At 41.6% G+C, this 21319-nt stretch overlaps 1 long non-coding RNA gene across 2 annotated transcripts in view; it reads left to right on the top strand.

Annotated features, from left to right (window-relative positions):
* The window catches only part of LOC123593304, a 536358-nt gene that overhangs the window by 259537 nt on the left and 255502 nt on the right, over positions 1-21319 (top strand). The gene's annotated exons all lie outside the window — the stretch shown is intronic.

Raw genomic sequence — 21319 nt, 5'->3', positions numbered from 1 at the left:
TAATAAGTAGAAGTTACCTCTAAAGCATTTATCATTTCATTTATTCATTTATTAAAAGACAATTTTTTAATGCCTACCAGCTTCATTCCTTTAGTGATAGCACAGTTCCTACTTTTAATTCATGGAGCCAGTCTTTAGGTAATAAAACTGAACAGTACAAGGTCCACATCTTCCTGGAGCTCTTGATCTGTAGGTGAGACAGACAAATACGTCTGCCAGAGTAACATAAGATTGGTATTAGAGTAGAAGTATAGCCTCCAAAGCCATATTTGGTTCTGACTGGGGTTTAGGGAGAGATAAGATGAAGTTTGAGCGGGGCATTGACGGATGAGTAGGAGTTCCACAGGCAGGTGAAAGTCGGTGGTGTGGGGAAGGGGAAATGAGGCATTTAAGGCAGCAGGAACAGCATGTGTCATAGAACATAGTGCACCGAGGGCATGGTAAATATTCTCGGGTGGCTGAAATACAGGTGTTTCTGAAGGCTGAGAAAGGAGGCAGACCTGTGGCCAGATTACTATGTGGAGTAGAGAGGGAGAGCGTCCACGGAATGCTTCCAGGATGTGAAAGCAGGGCCATGCCCAGAGCTACAGCCTGAGGAGGCCCGCCATTGAAAGGGTCAGGCAGTGAGAGGACCAGATCTGCCTTTAGGACAGCCAGAGGGCATGGCAGTGTTAGGGAAGGTGGCTAGGAGGTCAGGCTGATATGTATGCAGATCTTTTAGAAGGTGTTTAGAATTTTATTGTTTGAATTCCAAACATGGGAATTTTTGAGTCATCTTTTTGTGACTGATATCTAACTTAATTCCACTGTGGTCAGAAAACATACCTTAAATGATTTCAATTCTTTGAGATTCGTTAAGGCTCACTTTATGATCTAGCATATGTCAAATTTAGTAACCACTTTTCATGCACTTGAAAAGAACATGTATTTCCTCTTCATCTGCGGTGTTCTATGTGTATCAATTAGGTTAAATTCATTAATTGCATTGTTTAGGTCTTCTTTGTTCTTACTGATTTTTTCCTGTTTATTCTATTTGTTACTATGAGAAGTATGGTCAATTTTTTTTAAATGATGCACATTTAACTATTTCATTTTGTCCTGTAAAATTTTTCTTCATATATTTTGAAACTGTTATTGGAGGAATACAAATTTAGAAACTGTTTTATCTTCCTGGTGAATTGAACCTTTTGTTATTATCAAAAGTATCTCTGTTTCTAGCAATGGTTTTTATCTTAAATTTTACTTTGTCTGATGTTATATGGCTATATCAACTTTCTTTTGGTTAGTGTTTGTATGTATACCTTTTCTATCTTTTTACTTTGAATCTTTTCATGTTCCTATATTTAAGACTCTTACAAGTGCCTCTGACTAGGTTTTATGTTTTGTTTTTATTCAGCTTGACAATCTTTGTCTTTTAATGGGAGTATTTAGTATTTATATTTATGTAAATGATTTATTTATATACTTTATTATGCTTATAATTTAATTTTTTTGTTTGTTTCACCTGTTTTTTTATTTGCTTTTTCTTCTTTCTTCCCTTCTTTTGGGTTAATGAAGTTCTTTTATTGTTACTATTCCATTTTCCCTATTTGCTTGTAGTTATATATATACATACATACCTATGTATGTATATATTTCTATGTCTTTAATGGCTAGCCCCGCAATTAGAGGATGCTAACTTGAGTTATTAGTGTCTAATATTTTATCACTTCACTGACAATGCTAGGGCCTTAAAACTTAACTTCTACGTATTCCCCCAACCACCACCCATTTTGTGTTATTCTACACATCCTTTAGACCACACAATATAGTACCATTGTTATACTCAGTATTCATGTACATTTAGCTACACTTTTACTTTTTCCATTGTTATTCATTCTTTTTCATATTTCAGTGTTTTAGAGGAACTATTTTCCTTCTGTCTGAGGAACTTCCTTTAGTATCTTTCAGTGTGGGCTTATTTGGGATTAATTCTCTCAGGGTCATTTTGTCTAAAAATCTTTTCACTGTCCTCATTTTTTAGAAAAAACATCTTTTTAATTGATTTTCAAACTTATGGATATTTTCTCTTTTTTTAAGTTTATTATTTATTTTGAGAGAGAGACAAGAGTGCATGAGCAGGGGAGGGCAGAGAGAGAGGGAGAGAGGGAGAGAATCCCAAGCAGGCTTCACACTGCCAGCGCAGAGACCGATATGGGGCTCGAATCCACAGACCATGAGATCATGACCTGAGCCGAAGTCAAGAGCCAGAAACTTAACTGACTGAGCCACCCAGGGGCCCCAAGTGCAGATATTTTCAACAATAGTACAAAGAGATCCCATATACCCTCACCCAGATTCCCCAATTATTCATATTTTGCCACTTTTGCCTCTCTCTATTAATACATACTTTTTTCCTGAACCATTTGAGAGTAAATTGTAGACAGGATCCCTCATTATTCTTTAATATTTCCGTGTATATTTCCTAAAACACAAACAGAACTCTCCTACATACCCACAAAATAAATATCAAAATCTATCGATGCCATCAGCAATTTTCTAATTGTTCCAATAATGCCTTTTGCAGATCCAGGATACAATCCAGGGTCATGTGTTGCATTTACTCATGGCGCCACTTTAGCCTGGAAGAGTTCTATACTTTTTTCTTACCTTCCATGACATTGATATTTTTGAAGAGTGTAATCCCATAACTTTGTAGAAAGTCTCTCCATTTGGATTTGTCTAATGTTTCCTAATGATCTGATTCAGTTTATGTATATTTGTCAGGAAAACCACAGAAGCAATTATGTGCTCTTTTCAGGGCATCCTGTCAGGTGGTACATGATGTTCACTATGTGTTGGCATTTGGTTAAGACGGTGTCTTGGAAGGTTATCCGCTCTAAGATTAATAGCTATTTTGTACGTAGGAATGAATAAATATTTTGTATTTATTAATAAGCATTTTGGGGATGATACATTGGGATGTAAATATCCCATTCCCCATCAAACTTTCACCCATTAATTTTAGCATTCATTGACTTCGCCTGAATCAGTTGTTGTGACAGTTGCCAAATACAACTGATGTTAGCATTTATTGTGTATTTATTAGCTGGTATTCTATTTTAAGGTGTAGCTTTTCCCTCTATTAAATTCCCTTTTAAATTCATTTATTTGTGTGTGTGTGTGTGTCTGTGTGTGCGTGTGTGTGTGTGTGTGTGTGTGTGTGTCAGTATGGATTTACAGAATTGGAATTTTATTTAATGGGTTATAATCTATGATCATCATTACTTATTTTGATGTTCAGATTTCCCCTGATTTGGGTGAGCATGGGTATGGGTGTTTGGGAGACCAGATACAGGTGGAGGGAGGGAGTCATTTCCAGCTGCCCTTATGAAATTTAGGCATGTTCTCAAAATTTTAGAGCACTTCTTTACTTTTAAGAACCACAAGATGTTCCTGGCTTGTCTTATATGTTCATTGTCCCCACCCTGGAGTCCTCCACTTTTCCAATGGATTTTTTGTTCCTTTTAGTGGAAAAAGGCATTTAATAAACCAAGATCTGGGTTACGAGGTGTGATCATTGCTACAGGTATATCATGGATTCTAGACCTTCTTGGTCTTGGTAGAAAGAGCTAGGCAATATTATCCATATACACATTCCACATACCCACATAAATTGTATCTGCCTATGTTAAAAAACCATGAGTTTACGCTGACACCTCCAGTTCCAGCCAGCACCCTTTCCATGCTCAAAACTCCTTTGACAATGAGAAATCTGGGTCTCATTATCCTCAATATATTCACTTATTTATTTAAGCCCCCTGTATGTGACCACCACTAGGCCATATAGTATCTTTGTATGAAATAGAAAAAGCTATCTCTTCTGAGTGAATCCCACTCTGTCCCAGGAAGCACAGCTTTCTGAGTCAGAGGCTGGATTTCAGGCCCCACTAACCCCTCAGCTGGCTGCCTTTGTGCAGAGAACAACATTCATAACCTGCAGCAGCCCTGTCAGTTTCACTCTGTGCTCCTGACAGTTATTCCATAATTCTTCTTTTAGTATAATTAAAATTTATGTGTGACACTGACAGAAATGGCACAAATAAAAAACAGTTTGGGTCGAATAAGCCATTTCATTTTATTTTTGCCTAACTAAAGTCTGGTGTGGCTTCTTCAAAGTTAATCATATTCTTGGGAATCAAAAGCTCAAGGAAAATTTGGTGTGTTAGTCTGCCCTGCTAAGCCTCGGTGTTACTGTGGCTGGCACATGGCATGCCTTTGGGCTCAGAAAGTTTAGAAAAGACAAAGTTAGGGGAAAAGCTCCGAAGGATAAAAGGTATAACAGTAAGGTGGGGAAGATGTGACATACAGGGAGAGAGAAAGAACTAAAGATACCTGTCTGAGAACTGCAGAAGGAAGTTGCGAGGGCCCTGGTTGGCCTATAAAGAATTTTAAGAGGATTGTGTAATTCCTTAATTTCGCTCTTTCTAATTTTCTGATAAGTGCTAAATAGGGAGGGAGGCATTTTTTAATTGCTAATGTCATTGCCTTCATGGAAGTTTCCCTAATGTCAACTATGGCATGTCTATAGCCCCAACTCCAATTCATGGTAGAAATTTGTGTAAGAGGTGACACAAACTTGAGCCAGAGTAGAGAAGAAGGAAAGAGTCATCTAGGGCTAGAGAAGGCACAGTGACAACAATAATAGTATCTAATGAGTATTGGGCACTTACTCTGTGCCAAGCACTGTTCTACATGTTCCCATGGTGTTCACTCATTTTAGCTCACAACTGCAGGATGAGGAAGGCATTATTACTGCTGCATAGACAAGATAATAGGCTCAGAGAAGTTGAGTAACTTGCCCAGGGTCAGATGTTTATTGAGTGGTCACGCAGTCATTCTACAGCCAGGAGGCAAACCTGGGTAGCTGGACCCTATAGACTCAACCAGTGTTCTGTGCCACCTCTGATGGTGGGAAGGGGGATTGAGGCTCCTAATTGAGCCTTTCCCCCTAGGAATTTCTGATTGTCTAGAAGCAAAGTTGGCTTTCAGAGGCTGACCAAGCATGGGTATCCGTGTTTGGGGGACCAGAGGCAGGTAATAGGTGGGTGTTTGTAATGGCAGAGCCAGGGATAGAGATATGTGGGCACTTTTGAAAAGAAAAATCTCTCAAGATTTGTTCAGTATTTTAGTAGGTTCAGGAGAAACTGATTTTCTAGTAATAAAAATGGTGTGCCTCTTTCTTTATGTTAAAAATAAAGAATTTATTATGTCTACTTAATGTATCATAACACTTTACTTAGAAGTGTTGAGGAAATTTGAAACTTTTTCAAAGTTTATTTATTTGTTTTGAGAGAGAGAGAGAGAACACACACGTGCATGGGAGAGGGGCAGAGAGAGAGGGAGAGAGAGAGAGAGAGAGAGAATCCCAAGCAGGCTCCCCATTGCCAGCATGAAGCCTGATGTGGAACTCAGACTCATGAACCATGAGATCATGACCTGAGCTGAACTCAAGAGTCAGACACCTAATCAACTGAGCCACCCAGGCACCCCAAAAATTGTTGAGGAATTTTGATTTTTCAGATAAAGATAGCTTTGGGGGGATACAATATTAAAGGGTTTAAAATTTAAATAATAAAAAGGATCACTCATTCCTTTAAAAAAATTTTTTTTAATGTTTATTTATTTTTGAGGGAGAGAGACAGAGCATGAGTGGGGGAGGGGAAGAGACAGAGAGGGAGACACAGAATCTGAAGCAGGCTTCAGGTTCTGAGCTGTTAGCACAGAGCCCGATGTGGGGCTTGAACTCGGGAACCATGAGATCATGACCTGAGCCAAAGTTGGACGCTCAACCGACTGAGCCACCCAGGCACCCCTAGATCACTCTTTACTAATGAGCAGCCCTATCCTATGTCCTATTTGGTTTTAGAATATTAGCTGGCTAGTCTCAGAGTTGGTGGTATATCCAGGATTTGCACTATACACTTTGCATATGTAAAGAATTAAATACTCACCTTGCATTGGTTAGTGCCAGCTGAGAATATTTTTAAAATTTCTATTCCAATGTGCTATGTCAGTTTCAGCAGGTCCAATTTATATTTTGGTAGTTATCTGAAGGAGTTGTGTGGAAATCTGGGTTAGCAGACACCGTATTCTTATTTATTCCAATAATGTCTTATCATCCCTTATAGAGCAGGTTACAGCAGGCTGCAATCCCTTTCTAACAGACTCATGAAAGTTTGAATTCTTTCCTTAAAGTGATCAGTAGGGTGGGGGTGCCTGGGTGGCTCAGTCGGTTATGCATCCAACTTCAGCTCAGGTCATGATCTTGCAGTTCATGAGTTTGGGCCCTGCATCGGGCTCTATGCCAACGACTCAGAGTCTGGAGCCTGCTTTGGCTTTGGTGTCTCCCTCTCTCTCTGCTCCTCCTCCACTCATGGTCTCTGTCTCTCTCTCTCAAAAATAAGTAAACCTTAAAAAAAGTTTTAAATAAAAAAAAGTGATCAGTAGGACAGGCAACCTTAGTAGCTATGGTGAGCAGTGAAGGGAAACACTTCATGAGAGTTTGATGTTATTGACATGTTGTGTCTCTCCTAAACATTGGTGGGTAAGTCTGTGTCTGTGTGTGGTTGCTCCAGAGCCAGAAGAAAGTGCCCCAGGGAAGTTTCTACACCTAGTTCAGTTTCTGAAGTACAGTGATCACATGATGAACCCAAAGAGCTGAGACAAAGAGATGAGCCGGGTAAGCAGTCCCACCTTCGTGGAGGTTGCAATGTATTTCGTAAGTATGTGGGTGTCACAGGCAAAAAGTAGGGAAGGGGATCTCTTCCCAAGGAGTTGCTCTAGAAAGACTGCCCTGTAATTCAATACAAGTACCCTGTAATTCTTGAGATCAATCTTCATTCAGCCCTCATCTTCATCTCCCCGTCATCCCCAGCCCCATCACCACCACCATCATGAAAAGAACTGGCCATTTTGGAGTCTTCCAATTTTCCAGCTTCTGCTTAAATTTCTGTGACTCCTTTCTTTGATTTTTTAGTACCAGGGAATTTATCTTTCTTTTAAGGCCAGATATGTATTTTTTTAATGTCTATTTATATATTACCCAACATATATGTGTTGAGAGTGGAGAAGAATCTGCTAATTCCAGTTCAGTCTGCCATGCTGCTGGCAAATACATAGTGATTGACTGCTAATGTAGTGGATACTGCTGTAAGTGTTAGGGATAAAGCAAACAAAAATCCTGGCATTCATGACAATTCCACTCCTGTGGAAATCTACTCAGGACTTACCAGGTGCAGAGTACTATTCTAGGCTATAAATATATTAACTCATTGAACTGTCACAACTACCCTGTGAGAGAGGTGTCATTATTATATCCATTTTATAGATGAGGAAACTGAGACATATGGAGATTAAGTGACTTGCCCAAGGTCACTCTGGTAGTGAGCAGAGGAGCTAGGATGCGAACCCTGGAAGCATAGATGCCCTGTCCATGGCTTAACCAACACACCATATGGCCTTTCTGTATGCAAATCTATGCCTGGAACATGGCTCTTGATAATTATTTGTTGAATGATTAAATGAAATGAATGAATGATCACGCTGTCCTATATCATCTGCTGTTCCATGCTATCATCTACCCTCTCCTTGAGGATAAGAACAATGTCTTCTTTGACTTTATAGTGCCAAGAACAGGGCCTGCATGGAGTACCTGCTCAGTAGAATGTTGCCCATGGAATAGATGAACTGCCAGATGGTTCCTAGAATGACAGTGCTTTTCAACTTTAACATGCATGAGTCACCTGGGAGTCTGGGAAAATGGAGACTGCAGAATTGAACCCTCAGGTCTTGGAATCTTCATTTTTAACAGGTGCCACAATGGTCTGTGCACCTCCCTCTGGCCACATTCTGTAGGGGCTGTCAGGGAATAACTAAGAGCCATAGGGCACCAGACGTTGCTGGTAGGTCAGAGGTCTTGACAGTTTGGGAGTTTTGAAGCCACATTTTATTTTATTTTATTATTTTTTAAATATTTATTTTTGAGAGAGAGACAGAGACAGAGAGAGAGGGAGACAGAATCTCAAGCAGGTGCTGTACTGTCAGTGGGGCTCGAACTCACAAACCATGAAATCATGACCTGAGCCAAAAATCAAGAGGCAGATGCTTAACTGACTGAGCCATCCAAGTGCCCCTGAAGCCCCACTTTAGAGAAAACCCTGGAAACTCAGCAAGGAGCAATTTGCTCCCCAGGGAACCCCAGGAAATTGCCTTCCATACATAGAATGACTCAGACCTGTAGCTTCTCAAGGTTATTGTCTCAGATTTGATGTTCCACAGATTGTCATAAAGAGCTACATTCTACCATCTACCATTGCTGAGCAAGGCACCTATGGGCTTATCTGAACATATCCCGGTTCCTGTTATAACTGATGGTTTGAACAGCAGCATTGACTTTTGGAAGTCTTAGTATAGGTGTTTAGATGAAAGCACTTCAGACACAAGAAGTTAAGAAAGTAGAAGGCTATTATATAATAACATGGACATTGGGTAAAGAACCTGTCCTCTTAACTGGTCCCCAGTGTTCTTACCTGCTAAGTGAGAAGACTGGAGATGTCCTCCAGTCTTTCCATAATACTTGTAATAACATCTATCATTTATTGCATGCCTACTGTGTACCAAGCAATAGTTGAAACTACCTTTATTGTGTCTGGTAGCTAATTCTCAGAATAATGTGACAGTATGGTCATTATGCTCCCAGAGAGATGTGTTATTTATTTATCTAATATATATCGATAGCTTGCTGTGTGCCAGGCATCAAGATGGACACTGAGTACTTTGTCAGGCACTGGGGCATAAGTTGCCCAAAGTCTCAAAGCTAGTAAGTGGTAGGACAGGAATCAACCTCAGGTATGTTAAACTGATGTCTGAACTCTTTCTTCTTCCTCTCCCACATTTCGTCTAAGATTCTATGTCTAAAAAGTATGTGTGAGGTCATTGACATTTTTTCCTAATTTCTATACCAGTGATTCCCCTGTTTGCACGTTAGAATCATTTATTAAGACTCTACTTCAAACTATTTAGATAAGTATTTCTAGGGAGGATAAGGGGAAAGGAGAGGCAGGAATCAATGTTTTGTTTTAATAATTGCCCAGGTGATTCAAATAGGTTGCCAGAATTCGAATAGGTTGCCAAACGCCAAAATCCTCTAGATTCTAATTTAAAAAAAAAAAATTGTTTCTACTTGTGGTGAAGTTCATACAACATAAAATTTACCATCTTAACCATTTTTGAAGTATACTGTTTGGTAGTGTTAAGGATATTCACACTGTTGTGCAACCAATCCCCAGAGTTCTCTTCATCTTCCCAAACGGAAGCTCTGAACCCATTAAACAATAATTCCTCACTTCCTCCTCCCCACAGTCCTCAGCGACCACCATTCTATGGTTCTATTTTCAGTCTTTATGAATTTGCCTATTGTAGGTACCTGATATAAGTGGAATTATACAGTATTTGTCTTTTTGCGACTGGTTTATTTCACTTACCATAATGTCCTCCAGGTTCATCCATGTTGTAGCATGTGTAAGAATTTATTTCCTTTCTGAGACTGAATAATACTATGTTGTGTGTATATTCCACATTTTATTTATCCATTCATTCATCAATGGACACTTCCAACTTGTGGCCATTGTGAATAATACTGCCGTGAACATAGGCATACAAATATCTGTTCAAAACCCTGCTTTCAGTTCTTTGGAGTACATACCTTCCATTTCTGTACCTTTGGAGTACATACCCTTCATTTCTGTACCTTTGGAGTACAGAAATGAAACTGCTGGATCCTATGATAATTCTATTTTTAATTTTTTGGAGAACTGCCATGCTGTTTTCCATAGCAACTGCACCATTTTATATTCCCAACAGTGCAAAAGGGTTCCAGTTTCTCCACATCCTCACCAACACTTGTTATTTTCTGTTTTTTGACAGTAGCTATCCTAATGGGTAGGCCGTTGTAGATTATAAATTTTAAATCCAATTATATTTGTGTGTGCGAGTCTATTTTATCACATAGTTTTAGTTATTTGTCTGTGACTCTTTTCATGGTTTCGCTTTCATTTTGCATTATTTTTCTTCCCTCATTTGGAGAATCTCTGCAGATTCAGTATTGATCACTCTTCTCAGAATTATGGGGAGGGGGTTGGTGTTGAGGAGGTGTTGGAAAGCACCTCTGCTTTCAAGTTGCTTATGGTTTCTGGCTGGAAGCTTGCTTACAGTCTTGATGGATTTGTGCCCTGGTTCAGGTCATACCTGCTCCTATCTCATGGCTTACTAGTTTGTTCAAGGCCTTGAGAGATGGAGATTGCTAAATATACACTGTAGCCAAGGGAAGAGTGAGTAGGAATTCACGTAGAAAGAATAAGTGGACCGCGGAGCTGGGAATGGTCATGGTGTTTTGGAAAGAAGACTGGTTTGATTCAAACTAAAGTTCCTGTTGGAAAACGGTGGGAAAGAATGTCACATTGGTCAAATCCAGATTTGGGAGGAATTTGAAAGTCAGGTTCAGAAGTGTCAGGGCGGGCTGTAGGGCTGTCCATCAGGGCAGCGCACGGCAGGCCATCGGCAGTGTTTGCGTTGGTGGGATGGGGAAGAGATGCTCTTCCAGGTGAGCAGCCCTCAAGAGAGGAACACCTTCAAGGACATTAGACTGAAAGATGAATCTAAAATGTATCTTTAAGTGAGAAATTGTAAGCTTTAGGGACAGATGGAATATGAGCACTCTGAGAGGGAGAAGAAGCTTCTTTCAAAACTATGCAGTATTCTGGAGATGAAGCAGTTGTCTCTTCGAAAGAGACTGTAGCTGTGGGGAAAACAGAGCCCCAGTATTGGTATTAGTTAGAGTTACATTTGATTGTAATGTACAGAAAAACCCAAAATAACAATGGCTTAAACCAGATGGAAGTTTATATTTCTGTCACTTAAACAAAGTCTAGAAATGAGCAGACCAAAATTCATGTAACTGGCCAGGGTTCCTGTGGTCACATTGGCCTTAGTGTTGCCCAGACCCTACTTATCCCCCTGCCTTCCTTTGCCCTGTCCTTCTTTCTTCATGGACAATCCAGGCTTTATCCCTTTTTGGTTTCCCACCATCACCCAGGAGCAAATGCCATTGTACATCTGCCATGTGTCTTTGACCTGCCCATCACTTGGCCCTTCCTGCTGCAGCCTGGGCCTCAGCTCTCCCTTTTGAACTTTTACCACAACTTTCTCAAATGTCTTCCCATCTCTTGTCTAATCCACCCTTTTCATGGCTGCCAAGTTAGACTTTCTAGAGAGTGCATCACTTCTGACTCACAGCCCTCTGATGATTTCTCCTATAGCCTCTAAAATGGTTAGGACTCTTCAGCTTGACATTCAAGGCTCTCAGTCAGTTAACTAAAATCTTGCCACCTAAAGCGATTGCTTGATTTCATTTTAACATCCCCATTTTAATCTCATCTAATTTTCAAAGCATTTTAAGGGAGATGACTTTTAGATAAATTTCTCTTCAGGAGAGTTAACAACAAGGAGAAACCACTTTAGTTGAAGTGTTTTCACTTTCAAGGCCAAACAACAAGCTTACTGCATTCTACCATTTCAAATGTAGTCCAGTTTTGTCTTATTAAATCAAGACTCAAGGATCCGTGAGTTTTTGGATTCTCTGTTAGACCCACAAGCCAGAGTTAGAAGTTCGATCTGAGAAGGGTTGACCTGACACCCGGAAACCTCTTTGTTCACAGGAGGGGGTTAAGGGTAGGCCATGGGAAGGGCGTTGGGTTCTTTGGGAGCAACCCCCTGGACCTGACTTAAAATGGGTATGGATTAATCTCAACTCTAAAGCCTGCTTTCACATGACGTTGGCATTTTGCTTGATCTCTCTGGCTTCGGTGGCCTCACCCATGAAATGGAGACTAATCACAGAATTCCCCACCATCTCTGGGCTATTAATCAAGATCAAAGGTGCTAGACTTGAAACAGTTTCTAGCTTTATCTAGGCTGTGGGAATTTTAATACCTCTTGCATATTTGTTTTCTGGAGCTGCTGTAACAAATTGCCACAAACTGGGTGGCTTATAACAAAAGCAATTTATTGTCTCACGCTTCTGGAGGCTAGAAATCCAAAATCAAGGTGTCCACAGACCCATATTCTCTCCAAAGGCTCTAGGGAGCCGTCTTTCCTTGCCTCTTCCTAGCTTCTGGTGTTTGCCAGCAACCCTTGGTGTTCCTTAGCTTATAGATGTATTTTTCCAGTCTCTGTCTCCGTGGTCATAGGTGTTCTCTCAGCATGTCTGTGTCTCAGTTTTCTCTTCTTACAAGGACACCAGTCATTGCATCGGGGCTCTCCCCAATCCAGTATGACCTCATCTTAACTGATTACACCTACAAAAGTCCAATTTCCAAATAAGGCCACATTCTGAGGTTGCAGGTGGACATGAATTTTGTGGGAACATTATTTAACAGAGGCTACCACCTTATTAAGATTGTTTAAGAACTAACTTAGATCCCACAGGCTAAAGGCTTAGCATGTACTGCTAGAGAAAGTGTGGTGATTGGGTTGCACCCTTTGCTCTTCCTCCTTCACACCCCCCCTTTCCCTGTGCCTACCTCAGCTCCACAGACTTGGGCTATAATCTGCTAGACTCTTCTGTCCCTGGATCTGGTAACAATGAATCTGAAATTCTCTTCTGTAGGTGAAAGGTGTATTTACGTTTTTAGGACGAGAATAAGAGGAGATCCTGACAAGGTGCCTCATTAAAATAACCAATGAATGGAAAATTGGAGAAGTATTAAGGGTCAGGCTGGCCTGTGAAAAAATATTTCTGGGCCTCTAACAACCAAACATGCAACTAAATTCGTATTTAACAAACACTTCAGCTGGCACCTTCTTGTATCAGTATTCTGTGCAGTGAAGGTGGAGAATGGTTTCAAGATGGGTAGAAGGAACTATCTAGGAGCGTGGAAATTGACTCGAGGAGACGCAGAAGGGAGGCAACACAAAAGAGATGGATGGAAAGGACACCAGATACACAAGGTTCCAGACCTGGCCCTGGCTCAGACTCCATGTTTGATTTTGGGCATGTCCCTTCCGTTTTCTGAGCCATGGTTATAAAATGAAGGGTTAGGTCCTGAGACCTTGGAGACAACAGCCCCAAAAGGAGCTTAGAGAGGAGCAAGGGATAAAGGGAGCCACAAGAGAGCCCTTCTGTAGGGCTTAAGGAAAGTCACCTGCTTCTCATACTGCTTATAAAAATTGGACATTCATGGTAACATGCTGCATGATAAATAAATATCTCTCATCTATTTTTCACATGTGGTCTTCGCAACAATGCTGTAAGTTAGGTGAATTTGGTGTTTGTATTCCTTTTTGCAGATGGGGAAGCTGAGGTTTGAAGCAGGGTACCCTGGCTGCAAACAGTATTGTTTCTAACATACCACAATGGCAGCTGCCTCAGATCAGCGTCAGCTCACTCTGGGAGTGGAGGTGACGTTCTGGACTCCACGTCACCCAACACAATACCACCCACTGTGCGTGCTCTGTGGATAGCTTCTGGTGGTGGGTGATTCAGACCTTGTGGAGGAAAGGAAGGAGGTCATGACTAGGGTGTGGTTCGGCCAACACATATTTGTCCAGCATCTACTACCTTGTGCCGGGCACTGCCTTAGGCTCTGCAGGCTCAGTAGTGAACAAAACAGACAGGGTCCCCATCCTCCTGGAGTTCAGAGTCTCTAGGGAAGACAGGTGCTTAACCAATAAGTTCGGGAGTTTAATGGAACAAGGACAAGTGTGCGATACCCTGCAGAGGCAGAGTTCTGGGGGGAGGGGGGAGGGCAGAGAGGTGGGGACAAGACCCTTTGGGGAGCCAGGGAGGGCTTCCCTGAGGAGGTGAGGCTACAGCTGACACCTGTCCAAAGAAAGGAGGTGGGGCTGGTGCTGGCACTGAGGCTGGACCCAAGGGTTACAGGAAAGCTGGAAAGAAGACCAAAATAAAGGTTCTGTTTTACTTCCTTTGTTTTAGCTCTAAGTTCCTCAAAGGCACCTTGAAAAAAAAAAGAGAAAATGGTTTCAGGAGTTGTTATGTTTTACCTCCTTGCCCTCAAAGCTGGGCTGAGTGGAGGAAGTTTAATGTGCAAATTTTTAAAAAATTTATTTAAATTCAAGTTAGTTAACATACAGTGTAGTCTTGATTTCAGGAGTAGAACCCAGTGATTCATCTCTTACATATAGCCCCCAGTGCTCATACTGAAAAGTGCCCTCCTTAACGCCCATCACCCATTTAGCCCATCCCCTACCCACTGCACCTCCAGCAACCCTCTGTTTGTTCTCGGTATTTAAGAGTCTCTTATGGTTTGCCTCCCTCTCTGTTTTCTTTTTTCTTATTTTTTCTTCCTTTCCCTGTGTTCATCTGTTGTGTTTCTTAAATTCCACACGAGTGAAATCATATGATATTGTCTTTTCTCTGACGTATTTCACTTAGCACAATACCCTTTAGTTCCATCCACGTTGTTGCAAATGGCAAGATTTCATTCCTTTTGATAGCTGAGTTATATTCCATTATATATATATACCATATCTTCTTTATCCATTCATCAGTCGATGGACATTTGGGCTCTTTCTGTAATTTGGCTATTATTGCTGTACAACTTTTAATGCACTGTGTGTTAATGAACTCACAGTGTATTAAATGTAAAATGCGTTTAATGTTAAAGTGAAGGCTTCAGAATCATCTGGTCCCTTAGGTGGATTCCAGGCCTTTCTGAGGCACATCCATTTGCAATGTCCTCAGAGGCTTGGGATCTGGCCCTGCCCTCACCTTAGGAGCCACACGGTGTAGCTGAGTGGTTAAGAGTGGGAGTAGGCTTGTGTGTTGGGGTGGGTAAACCCCACTGCCATTCTTTTCCCTCCCTCCTCACCGTGCCTGGACTTCTTACAGATGTGAGCTCCACTCCCCATCACTCTTTTTCCTTCTTTGTTGAGGCCGCCTCAGGAAATCATGGTATAGACAGGCACTAAAAACATAATCTGAAAAATCTTACTGTCTCAGTTCTTTTCCTTATGAATTCATGGCCACAGTTTCTTCACTTGTGACATGGGGATGATAATTATCCCCATCCCCTTTGAATTTTCCAGATTTTGCATTTTAGAGATAATAGCAACAGGGCTCAGAAATTTAGGTAGTTTGTGCACAGTTACTCAGCTAGTAGCCACGGTCAGGAATGCAACCCAGGTCTGTCCCTAAATCCAGTGCTCTTCCCACCAGCAAAGCTTCAACCCATGCGCCATGGCTTATCAGTGTGCCACCAGTGTGTCCTCAGTATGCCAAAATGCCGATCCCCTGGGGTGAGCGAGGAAGAAAAAGCACTCAGAAACCCTGCATATAGGGCACGATAATAATAATTTAAAAAACTCCAACCCCTCAGACATACTAGTTTTGCTATTATGTGGCATCACTGGTCATAGCTTTAATTTTTCCTATTGTTTTTGTGCTAAGTCATTGATTGGATGCAGAATTCTCTATTAGAATATTGGCCTAGGAGTGTCACTTGCTTTGCATATTAAATAACACAGACTACGTCTGTGACACGGTCAGATCTCTACTTCCCTTTGTGCCAGGCAGCAGAAGGTCATGTATCCCTGATAACCCTGGACTCATGAAGTCTCTGTGCAGTCACACTGGCCAGCCTCGTGTCAGCCCTAGATTATGACATGGTCTCAAGGAGTCCCTGCCATCCTTCTTATTTCCACTGGCCCCGATTCCACATTTATCAGGAATGGCCACTTGGCTTCTTCTGTCCTTCTGTGGACTCGTTCTGTTTCATGGGATTTTAGGCCACACTCTCTGTGGTTAGAAAACATGGGTAAGTGAATAGGTATATTCTTTTCTTTTTCCCCTTCACTGTTAATTCCCTTAAAAAAAAAAAGGAAGGATAGGAGAACTTTAAGTATTTTGAAAGAGACAGTTAATCAATACACATTATTCTCCAAACATTCTAGGAAATTCAAGGAAATTATAAAGTGCCTGCTAAAGACCTCTTCAGATATCTGTATGCCTGCCCTTCAGAAGGAAAGTTTCCTCTTGGCACATAAAGAAGTCAAATTAGGCCCAGAAGAGACGATCCTTGTTGGAGCGTGAATGTCAAAGACACAATCTTCAGCAAAATAGCTTTCTCTCTCAGCATGCTCTGGAGAGAATAACTTTGGTTATTGGTAGTGCCTGTGCAGAGCATAGTGAGAGTGTTTGGGGGATCATAAGAACATATACTTGTATGAGATCTGAATGTCTCACTGAGGATTTTCACTTATTCCATCTTTGGTAATGACAGTGCACTTCAGGATGCTCTAGGGTTTGCAAGCGGCATAAAGGACAGCACCCAGCCTCTCACAAGAGAGGAGAGAAGTGCCTTTATCAAGGCTTAGTGATGCCTGCTTGAAGACATCTCCTTCCTTAGACATAGGTCTGTCTCCTCTGCCAACCTCAGAGGACCTGGTAAGCTTCTGGGGTCAGGATGTTGTCTCCAGCTCAAGGACAGGGCCCTGGAAGGACATTTTCCTGGTGACCCACTTTCATAGCTGAGAGATTTCAAGAGAATTAGAGAAAGAGGCAGTCCCTGGGAACTGAAACCCCAAGAGTTTCACAATCATGAAACAAGTTAAAGTGCACCTTTTCTGTGGGTGAGTCCCATGATGCCAACTCAGGCTGGGCCAGGAAGTCGGAATCTCCTTTTGGAGACCCACCCAAGGCCTGAGAAGAGGCTGCCCCTCTCATGGTCTCCTGAGTGTCCGAGGCAGCAGCCACCAGAGCTTCCTGGAATGGCCATTGTGATCCAGGTTCAATGTCTCTGTTTATCAGCTCTGGAGATTCTACGGTATCCGTTCACACTGCAGGAACTGATCACCTCCTTATTCCTCAGCTTCAGGCAGAACACCTTGGTTGATACATGGTCCTCTCTATACCCTTAATCATACCATTCACCAAACTGGATAAGTATGCCCCCAACTGAAAGACAACTCGGGTCTCCTGATGGGCTCAAGGATGCATCAGACAGCCTCTTAAAGCATCTACAATGGACCGGTTTAATTTAAATGCTGGAGATATGTTGATAAATGAAAAAGACCAATGAATGCCCTTGAGGGGCTTATATTCCCGTGGGGAGACAAAATAAACATGATGTGCTTTGAAGGCAGAGTGACAGTACTGGGGGCTGGACTGGATACTGATGGAGAGCGAATGAAATGGAAGAGTAGAAGATGACCCCTACTCTTGTGACCTGAGCTACTGGATGAATGGAGTTGCTATTTACCGAAATTCGAGGAAATGGTACAGAGCAGGCTGGAGAGGTTAGAGATCAAGGGTCACGCTTGAGATAACAGTCAGACATCTGGATTAGTTGCTGTGTGGCCTTTTGCATATTAAGAGTGCTGGGAAAACCAGTAGAAAGCCTTGATTTCCTGTCAGGGATTCAGCAAACACTCTCAGGTCTGAGATCACAGAACTGAAGCCTTGGAGTGGGGGGCGCCCGCAGAAGGCACCTGAATGTTTATTCTTAGTAGAGGCACAGAGAGAGTGTGGCTGAGGCTGGGGCTGCTCAAAGTTAGACTGAATTAGTGATGAATAATATTTGAGCACACAGAGATGTTCAACTCTGTATTGGGATTTGAGTTTTTGTGTAAATAGAAAAGGAAAACTTGGATTCATACACTGTTTTACAATTTAATAAGCACTGTCAAATCTGTCATATTTATCCTGTGAGGTAGGAATTATTATCTTCATTTTGGAGACGAGGAAATGGAAGTTCAGAGAAGTTCAGGGTCTTGCCTAAGGTCACACAATGAACAGGTGAGGGAATTCTCAAATCCAGGTTTTCTGAACCTAAAATCATTTTCATTTAATGGCGCTATTTACATTTTATCGTGGTTATTTTAGAGTAGTCCCATATTAATTCTGCCGGTTTTTAAAAAAATAATAGTACCTAAAATGGGTGTAAAAATGTCCTCTGTGTTCCTTATTGACTGCAAATGACCCCGTGTTCTTGGTGCCTGCCCCCCAGGCATTCTGCCCCAACCCGACTGGGGCTTTTCTGGCAGCTTTGCTTCCTTGGCAACCAAATGGCTAATGAGCTTCACCCCCCAACTCCTGTCTCTCTTAACAAATTCTTTTTTATCAATGGCTCATTTGCATTGAAAGAGGTTTTCATGCCAAGCAATATTTTTGGGAACATTTACAACTCCTATTGCTAAAGTTCTGAGAGAAGCTGCTTCGAAAAGGCCCCAAAACCCTTTCCCCACATTGGATCATTTCAGAACACAATAAGACAAGAGTTTTTCAGTGAGCGTTAGAGTCTTCCCTGGAAAATATTGCTTAGGCTTGACTGAGACCACAGTTGTGTCTACGTGGTGCTAAACATCTGGATGAAAAATAAAAAATGAGATGCATTGGGGTGTTAATAGTGAGTCAAAAGCCAGCTTTAATGTCCTCCGACATTATGAGTGGTTGCCCGTGGGTCACCCAAACCTCCTTCGGGTCTCATCTCAATCATGCCAGTGTATGAGGGAGTAGGCAGGGCACTGGACTTGAGGAAAGAAAATTGGGGTGCCATTCTGGACTTTGGCATTTCCAGATGTGTGACCTCATCTAGCCTCAGCTTCCTCAACTGTGAAATGGACATGGCTTATGCCTGCACAGCTTCCTAAGACGCTTATAGAGAATAAATAAAGCAAATTTTGAACTATACAGGGTCATATTGTATTTATCTTTGCATCTCCAGTGCCAAAACCAGGTGCATAGTAGGGACTGGATGCATCTTTTTTGAATAATTTACAAATGAGTATAATACAGGCATTTCTATAGCTCTAGCACCTATTATTCGTATAGCTCTATTCACATTGCCAATTTCCTCTGGTACTTGAGCAAATTTACCATTCCTAGAAATGAGGGCACATAACCCAGAAAAAAATATTTACTGAAAGCATAAAACGTACTGTACTAGGTGTAAATAATTTTTTCCCCAGTTAGCCCAAATGGTGAATAACCCCAGCTTTTGTTCTGTTTGGAGCACCTGTTTGTAATCCATGTCATAAATATTTTCGTGACTATTGCTTAGTAGTCAATGAGTTTCTTTGTTGGCACAGAATTTAAGATATTTCCCTAATAAGGACACCCAGTGTTAAAGCAATGAATTTCTATAGCTATGCAGTTCAGAGAGTTACCTAGGAGATGAAAAGCTAATCTGTCTGGAATTTCTGCCCTTGAGACCAGAGATACTATAAATTTGCTCGGGAGGAAAATAATCATGGTAAGCATCTTAATTTCTTCCATCTCGTTTCCAAGCAGATGTCGCTGTGTTTTAGCCTGGAATTCATCATCTCTCTGATACATCAACATTGACATATTACATCTTCATCTCTTATTATAGAAAATGGAAATGAAACCAGAATGTGAGCATGTTGAATGAATTGGACTCCCCAGAGATTTGGGGGAGAAGAAAACCTCCCACTCGCCTTTGACTTTTGGATTTCTTGTTTCCTTCATGTTTGGATTGCACTTTGAGAAGTCCATCTGGAAGTTCACTTTTTATATTTTGCAAATGCAAGTAGAGCTTGTTATCAAAAGACAAACCCCTACAGGAAGAAAAACAGTGGATGGGGGCGGGGGGATGCCAGAGAATCACCTTACAAACCCAATGATGGTATTTAAGGTTAAACTCCAGAGATTAAATTCCATTTATTTCCGGGCTTGACTTTGCCAGTCTGCCATTTGGGGTGAATGCATGGATATGTTTAGTTGCTTGCTTCTATCTATTAAGCTCTCCATTTAGGGGATGAGTTTGGGTAGGTGTCAACACCTGCAAATGTCATCAGTCTTGTAATACCTTTGTAGCCCTGAGTTATCAAAGTAGCACCACACAGTCTGCCTGAGACTTCAGTCACCCCACAGTGGGCACCAGTACACTTCTTTCCTTTTTCTGGCCTCAGGAAAACATTCTTAGGATTTCAGGATCCTATTATATGTTGAGTGAATTGCGTTCTTCTTGAATTCCTTACGAAGTCACTCTGGTCCTTGGAGATTAGAAGTTTAAACTTTGAAGGCCATACCTCATCGAGTTGTCTTCACCTTGGCTCCCCAGCCGTTTCTGTCACAGTCAGACTTAATCCTCTTCAGATATATCAAGCCAACCATCAGTCAAGGTGGTCTTTATTTCCTTCCACATGCTACAGAGATTAAGGCTGCCTGATTTTCTCATCTATTCCCTGGCACCCTGACCACAGACTCAGCTGCTGTCTAAGGTTGATGTAAATAATGTTTATAACTTGGCCCAAACTTGTTGGCCATTTGCGGGAAGAATCTATCTTATGCTAGAGTCACAGAGGCTAATGCCATCGTGGTCATAACAGGATAGCTGCATAGAGCATTAACACCCCAGAATCTATTTCTTTGTAAATCTATGGGCCAGGAAAGATAAAGAGCAGTTTGCTTCCATAGGTCTGAATACAACTTTCAGCATTAGGCAGAGAGGCCCATGAAAATAGCTTTGGATTTAGTGTTAGGATCTAAGTTAGAGTTAGCTATACTAACCTCTAGCTATGTGGCCATCGATAAGTAACTTAATCTCCCTGGGCCCATGTTCTCATTGGAAAGATGGAAAAACTATCACCTGCCCTGTACATATCACTGGATGATCAGGATAAGGAATATAAGAGCTTCTTGAAAACAATGAAGTGCCATTACAGTGAAAGCTACCACCATTGTCACCCATGTCAACATTGTAGGTTGTCTGACAAACATTTGTTACAAGCTTTATGACAAGTCCTCAAATACGTCAGGAAGTTTTTACCTGCCTCTCCGAGCCTCAGGTTTCTTGTTGTAAAATTAGTTGACTTTTAGCTCATAGATTCAGTGAGATGATGGGTGTGAGTGGGCCTGTAATGTGCAGGATGGTGGTGTTACCTCCGTATCTCTTGGCACTAACCTGAGCCCTGGTAGAGTAGCTGTACATTACGTGTTTTTGAATCCACGTCTCCCATAATACCTTCCTAAAACCTCTGGCGATGGAGTCAATGACCTTGGAGCTCCACTGCTGAGGGCATCCGAGAACTTAGCAAACACTGAAGCAGGGAGAACTCCTGCCTGTCGCCTTGCCCCCAAATGTGTATTGTCCCTCTGTCTGTCCTGTCATGGCATGTGCTATCATGACTAGGTGGTTCTATGCCTTCCATTTCACTAGGAACACTTGAGAGAGAGCGTAGTCAGAGGAGAGAGACCTAAGTAGAGAAGAGACTGGAAAAAAACAAACAAACAAAGGAGGCA

Source organism: Leopardus geoffroyi, chromosome D4, assembly GCF_018350155.1.
Source record: "Leopardus geoffroyi isolate Oge1 chromosome D4, O.geoffroyi_Oge1_pat1.0, whole genome shotgun sequence".
NCBI classification, from domain to species: domain Eukaryota; kingdom Metazoa; phylum Chordata; class Mammalia; order Carnivora; family Felidae; genus Leopardus; species Leopardus geoffroyi.
The sequence above is the reverse complement of the archived record's forward strand: the minus strand, read 5'-3'. Positions and strand labels throughout refer to the sequence as shown.